Consider the following 6,135-nt stretch of genomic DNA (forward strand, 5'->3'; position numbering starts at 1 on the left):
GTTGTCTCCTCTCCATCTCAGTTTTGCCTGACTGTTGTTGCTATTTATTTTTCTTATTTCTGTGTTTCTCATTCTTGACATGTTACCGTTCTGCTTAAAGTCTCCAATGTTAGGAATGTGGGTCTCCTTGAGACTAGTCTCTTTCCTAAGTATTAGAAAGATTCACCTGTTTGCTCCCTATCATTTTACAATTTCCGTATTCTCTGCCTTCGAGTTTCCCAATAACATTGGGTTCATTCCCCTCCCCTCACTCTTCCCCCATCATCCCTGATTCCATATTCACCCTACAATTAAAATACTCCACCAAAGTGACTGTAGCGAGGTCAGCCAGGTGGACCTCATAGAATACGAGTTCCTGATTAGACCGGATTAACAGCCCTAATCAGGGAGCCCTGGCTTACAGATAAAGACAGAAGTGTCAGAGGTTCTGTTCACTCTGACAGCTGGCTCTGAGGAAGCTGGGCCAGTGTCAAATACAATGCACATGTAAATAAAAGGTGACTTGGTGACTGGAGACTGGCCTTTGTGGAATTATTTCAAGAGCAAAGATGCTTTCTCCTATCTATTTGGGCCATTTTAAAATATCCAAACAGGAATGTTTTGGTTTATAAAAATCAATCCATGTTGAACAGCTGTTCTGACTCTAAATGCTCTGCATGGATATATTACTGTTTCTTGCCAAGAACATTAGCTGACCAATGATCTTTTCCTGTCCTCTGGTTAATGACCCTTCAGTAACTGGATGCAATCTTACCTAACTTATTCTATTAAAACGTCACATCATTTCAAACTATTCTGTTCTGAGGAAAAGAACTTCATCTTCTTCATGCAACTGAAGTTTCTCATGCCTGGTATAGTTGAAGTAAATCTCCTCTGTATCTGACTGGAGGTCTGAAGATAACATTTTGATGTCCATTCTGTATTAGGGTACCCAATTTCAGCAGCTCAGTGCAACAGTGTCTGCAACAACACTGTCTCAGACAATTCGAGCACTTGGGAGAGAAGGGAGGGGGAGAACCAGCCCAAATTACCACTCCTTAATACCCTATGGAAGAAAGCGAAGGTTGTTGTGAACATCAGATCTTGTGGATTAGTGCCCAGTTAAAACTTTCTGTCTAAGTACATACTTCGAGATGTCAGAGGGCTGTTGTTTTTGAAGGATCTATATTGTGGGACTAATCCATAACATCAGGGCAAAAGGAGGTGAAAAGAATGGGACTGATTAGTTGTGTAACTCCTGCTATGTCTCTGTATGACATTTATCGTGGAAGCCATTTTATGTATTCAAGGATGAACAATTTGGTTGAACAAGGTCAGACCTGGATTCGTTTCTGGCTGAGAAATCAATGACAACCATCAACACTCATAGTGCAAGATACGGCCAGGATTGTAAATTAAATGGATGTGATTGAATGACACCAGACATGGGTTTTAGAAGTCTTCAATGTTGGATATGGAAAGAATGATTGAGGGAAAAGATGAAAAGTACCTACAATTTGGAAAACTTTGGATTGGGATTTTTAATGAAAGGTTAGGAATTCCAAATTAGAATGAGCAGTGTTTCATGCATTTACAGCAAATGTCTGTTTATTTGGTTTAAATCCATCTCATCTACATCCAGACACGAAAATTATTTAGCATATGTCGCTGTGAATTAATTAGCCAATTTTAATATTATATTTGCCTCAGAGGTTCAGGTAATGGCCTTTTAGAGCATGCTTTACAGTCTAACGGCAAAATGAACAATTTGGAAATGACATTTGTTAAACACTTCCACAGATGACTCAGTTGTTCAATGCCCTGTGAATTCTGGTTGTGAGCTCTACTCACTACAAGGCTCCTGGCTGATTTCTTGTCTATTCTGTGTTAGCTATGCCCATGGTGGCAGGCTATAATGGCTCTCGGAAAGGAGAAAAGCAGCCTTCTGATTCTGAAAATGATCCAGTATTGCTATTTGAGATGTTAGACAAGAGCTAGAGGATTGAGGAGACAACTATGCCATAATCTCTCCACTCCTGCTTTTTGAAATAGTCTATTGCTCTCATTGTGTCAGGTCACAATTCAAAAGTATCATTGATAATAGTGAGGTGTCATCAAATTAGTGCCAAATGTGGAACTTATTCATATTTGTTCATTAGATGTGACCATTACTGGCCAAATCCATGTCTTGCTCACCTCTTGAGAAGGTCATTGGTGAGCTCCCTTCTTGACAAACCAAAAGACATATTTGGTCATTTCAGAATCAACCACTTGCTCCTAGAGTCTAAAGGATATTCAGGAACAGGATGGATTTTTAGGATAATCCAGTTGTTTCACAGTCATCATTATTGATACTAACTTTTCTCTAATTACAATTTTATTTAATTAATTGAATTTGAACTCCCCAGCTCCTGTGGTGAGATCTGAATTAAAATCTAAACTCATTAGATCCAGCATTTAGATTATTAGTCCAATAATAAAATCATTGAGCTACTGTTGCCAGTTACAGAAAAAATTCTAATGTAGTGTTCAGGACATTTGTGAGGCCTTTACGGGAGTACTGTATCCAGTTCTGGTTGCCCAATTATAGGAAGGATATTATTAAGCTAGAGAGGATTCAGAAGAGATTTTCCAGTTGTTGCCAGGCTTGAATCATAAAGAAAGCCTGGATAGGCTGGGACTTATTTCACTGGGGCATGGGAGGTTGAGAGGTGATCTTATAGAAGTTTATAAAGTCATGAGTTGTATAGATGGGGTTAATGATAGCTGTTGTTTCCCTAGGGTGGGGAATTTCAAGATGAGGGGCATATTTTTAAGGTATGAGGAGAGAGATTTACAAAAGACAGGAGGGGCACATTTTTTACACAAAGGGTGGTCCGTGTGCGGAATGAACTTCCTGAGGAAGTGGTGGATGTGGGCACAGTTAAAATTTTAAAAGACACTTGGATAAGTACATAAGTAGGAAGGTTTGGAGGGATATGGGCCAGGAGCAGGCAGGTCGAACTAGTTTAGTTTGGGACTATGTTTGGCATGGACTGGTAGGACCGAGGGGTCTGTTTCTGTGTTGTATGACTCTATGTGCCATATACAGAATGGAAAATGAACTTTCATTGCCAGTTTCCATACAATAAGGCAGTTTATAACACAGGCAAACATTGACTGAAGTTTAAGATGGTCGAAACTAATTGGCACCAGATGAAGAGAGAGAAAAAAAACATTTTGTAATTAACTTGTTCAGATATGTTAGTACACAGCTCTGGACCTGCTGGGACACCAACCTGGACCTCCTGGCTTCAAGGTAGTGACACTATGATTGCACCACAAGAGGCGATATACATTGAACAGGGCTACTTTTCACAGTTGGCTTCATTGAAAGGCATTACTGAGATCAGACGAAGAGAAGCTGAGTAATTTCCTTTTAGAATACAAAACCGAAATAGAGCGAGATCATGTCATTCAGTTCGGTGTGTGCAGGTGACTACTGGATTTGAACTTGCAAACAGAAAATCGATAACAGCCTTACCCTTGCTACATCTCACTCTGAAACCTTTCTCAAAGCCTTGAACCTTATTTTATGGCTTGAAAACCACTCAGAGAACCTCCCTGATTCAAACAGGGAATTTTGAAGGAAGATTCCAACCCAGTAGCAGTGATTCTGGGAGTAGGTTATAGACTAGCCATGACCATAAAACAGCAGTGAGAACCAGAACATCTGGACACAATCAATGAATTTTTATTGACTTCAATTCTTGATTTTTGTTTTGTTTTATTTAAAGTTTGATGGTGTGGAAATTCATATATCTTGACATGCTTGGGGGTTATGCATTCATTAGTGAAAAGTGGGACAGGAGATTTTCAGCAATAAAAATCTCTTTACTTGCTTAACTTCATAATACCTACCTGGCTTGTTTCTTACAAAGTGCACCCTGTCAAGTACATACTGAATAGGCAGCCCATTGTCCTTTTTAAAAAATTCAAAATATCCCATCGCAGTCAAACAAGGAGTGGAGAAAAGCACAAGCTAATCTCCTTCTTACCTGGTTGTAACAATGTCATAAACATTATAGTAGATTGTAGGCCCTGTCCCTATCTCTGGATCAGGAAGTTCAGGTTCAAGTCCCAGCTGCTCCAGAGGTATGCAGTAACATCTGTGAACAAGTTGATTAGAAAATAGCAGATTGCGGCAGGATCAAGTGGTGCAGTGGTAGTGTCCCTGCATCTGGGCCAGGAGGCCTAGGTACAAGTCCCACCTCTTCCAGGTGTGGGTAATAACATCTTTTAGAATAGGTGGCTTAGACTATATGTCTCGCAGACATGCTTTTACTAGATGATAACTGATATACAATAATTATACAAACGCAAAAGAAACTATATCAAATTGTGAGGGGCTCTTGTGGCACAGGGCATTGTCCCTACCTCTGAGCTAGGAGACCCTTGTTCAACTGCCAACCTTTCCAGAAGTGTGTAATAACATCTCTGGTTAACATTAGATGATAGCTACTGCAGGTTATGGGAGTTGATTTACCTCATGTAAATGTAAAATTCCCTCTGGTCCACCAACCTAATACTCACTATTCAATCCCTCTGCCCTATATAAGTTTGTGATCTCTGCTCCCCATCATAATGGCTGCAATGCATGATAAATAAGCCCAGAGTTGGACATTGGGTTGAAATTACCATAGGGATGCAGCAGTCCTATTCATCTTGTAATATATTCATTCACAGGATGTGGGCATTGCTGGCTAGGCCAACATTTATTGCCCATCCCTAATTGCCCAGAGGGCGGTTAAGAGTCAACCACATTGCTGTGTGTCTGGAGTCACATGTAGGCCAGACCAGGTAAGGATGGCCGTTTCCTTCCCCAAAGGACATTAGTGAACCAGATGGGTTTTTCTGACAATTGGCAATGGTCTGATGGTCATTGTCACACTCTTAATTCCAGATTTTCTTTCTTGAATTCAAATTCCACCATCTGCCGTGGCGGGATTTGAACCAGAGTCCCCAGAAGATTATCTGGGTCTCTGGATTAACAATCCAGCAGTAATACCACTAGGTCATTGCCTCCCATCATTACATGGTGGGGAAGAGGTCAGCAGGGATGTCAGCTGGTTACAGAGATTTGAGTACCATATCTACTGCAGTGTGGTCCAGAGGTTCTGCCACAGATGCCATCTTTTGGATGGGACATCAAAAACTGATGTGACTAAGCTTAAATGTTCCATAGTAACTATTTCAAAGATCAGTTGGGGAGTTCCGTCTGGTGTCCAAGTCTGTATCCATCTGTCAACTAACATGACTTGAACCATCTTAAACCACTTTAACCTCTCGCAGTTTGTGGGATTTTGTTATATTAAAACCTGTTGGTAGATTACAACACTGATGGCTTAATTCAGAAGGTACTTCATTGGGAAGTGGTTTGAGAAGAGGAGATGATCACGGAATCACAATGTTGTCACACAGAAGGTGGCCATTCAGTCCATTGTGCTTGTACTGGCTCTTCAAACGGGCAGCATTACCTAATGCCAATCTCGGGCTTTCTCCCCACAACCTTGCACATTAGGCCTATCCAAATCATCTAATGCCCCCTTGAATACCTCAACTGAACCTGCCTCCACTTCTAGGCAATGCGTTCCGTACCCTAACTACCGGCTGTGTGATAAAGTATTTTCCTCACTTCACCCTTGCTTCTTTTGTAGATCACTTAGGTTATGAAATGGGTTATATAAATACAGGGCTTTCACTTTGTGCTCTCACACAATGCGTATTCCTTGTGTGATCTGCTTGAATTGTGTGGAAATACATTACCTTATAGTGCAATAGCTTCAGCAGAGCATCTTATCTGCTTTCCCTTTCTCTGCTCAGCTCTGAATGGCGGAGCACTCGGCTGGGTCAGCACTCAGCTCCTGCAGGAGCCCTTTAATGAGACTGAATATAGGTTGTCAGGCCTCGTCAGTCTGAATTCTCCTAATGCAGCTCTCTCACCACTGCAATCATATCAGTGATGGCCACATGACACTTCACCATTAACTGTAACTGTCATAATGACAGGCGACGGATGAGATGGAATCGCTGCTTATGAATCTGCCTCGCAGTGATACTGACAAACAGTTAAAGCAGGAAGTAACTCTCTGGAGGACATGTGACAAAATGGTCTTT

General features: G+C 41.1%; 1 long non-coding RNA gene across 1 annotated transcript in view; it reads right to left on the minus strand.

Annotated features, from left to right (window-relative positions):
• Positions 1 to 5,899, minus strand: part of LOC125486491 — a 22,974-nt gene extending 17,075 nt beyond the window's left edge. The window contains exons 1-2 of the long non-coding RNA XR_007265156.1: positions 5,785 to 5,899; positions 4,017 to 4,127 (exon numbers count right to left, since the gene is read on the minus strand). This is a non-coding gene — a long non-coding RNA (uncharacterized LOC125486491). The remainder of the gene's footprint in view (positions 1 to 4,016; positions 4,128 to 5,784) is intronic.
• Between the last annotated feature and the right edge of the window lie 236 nt (positions 5,900 to 6,135).

The sequence above is a fragment of the Rhincodon typus genome, chromosome 29, assembly GCF_021869965.1.
Source record: "Rhincodon typus isolate 14 chromosome 29, sRhiTyp1.1, whole genome shotgun sequence".
In the NCBI taxonomy this organism is placed as follows: domain Eukaryota; kingdom Metazoa; phylum Chordata; class Chondrichthyes; order Orectolobiformes; family Rhincodontidae; genus Rhincodon; species Rhincodon typus.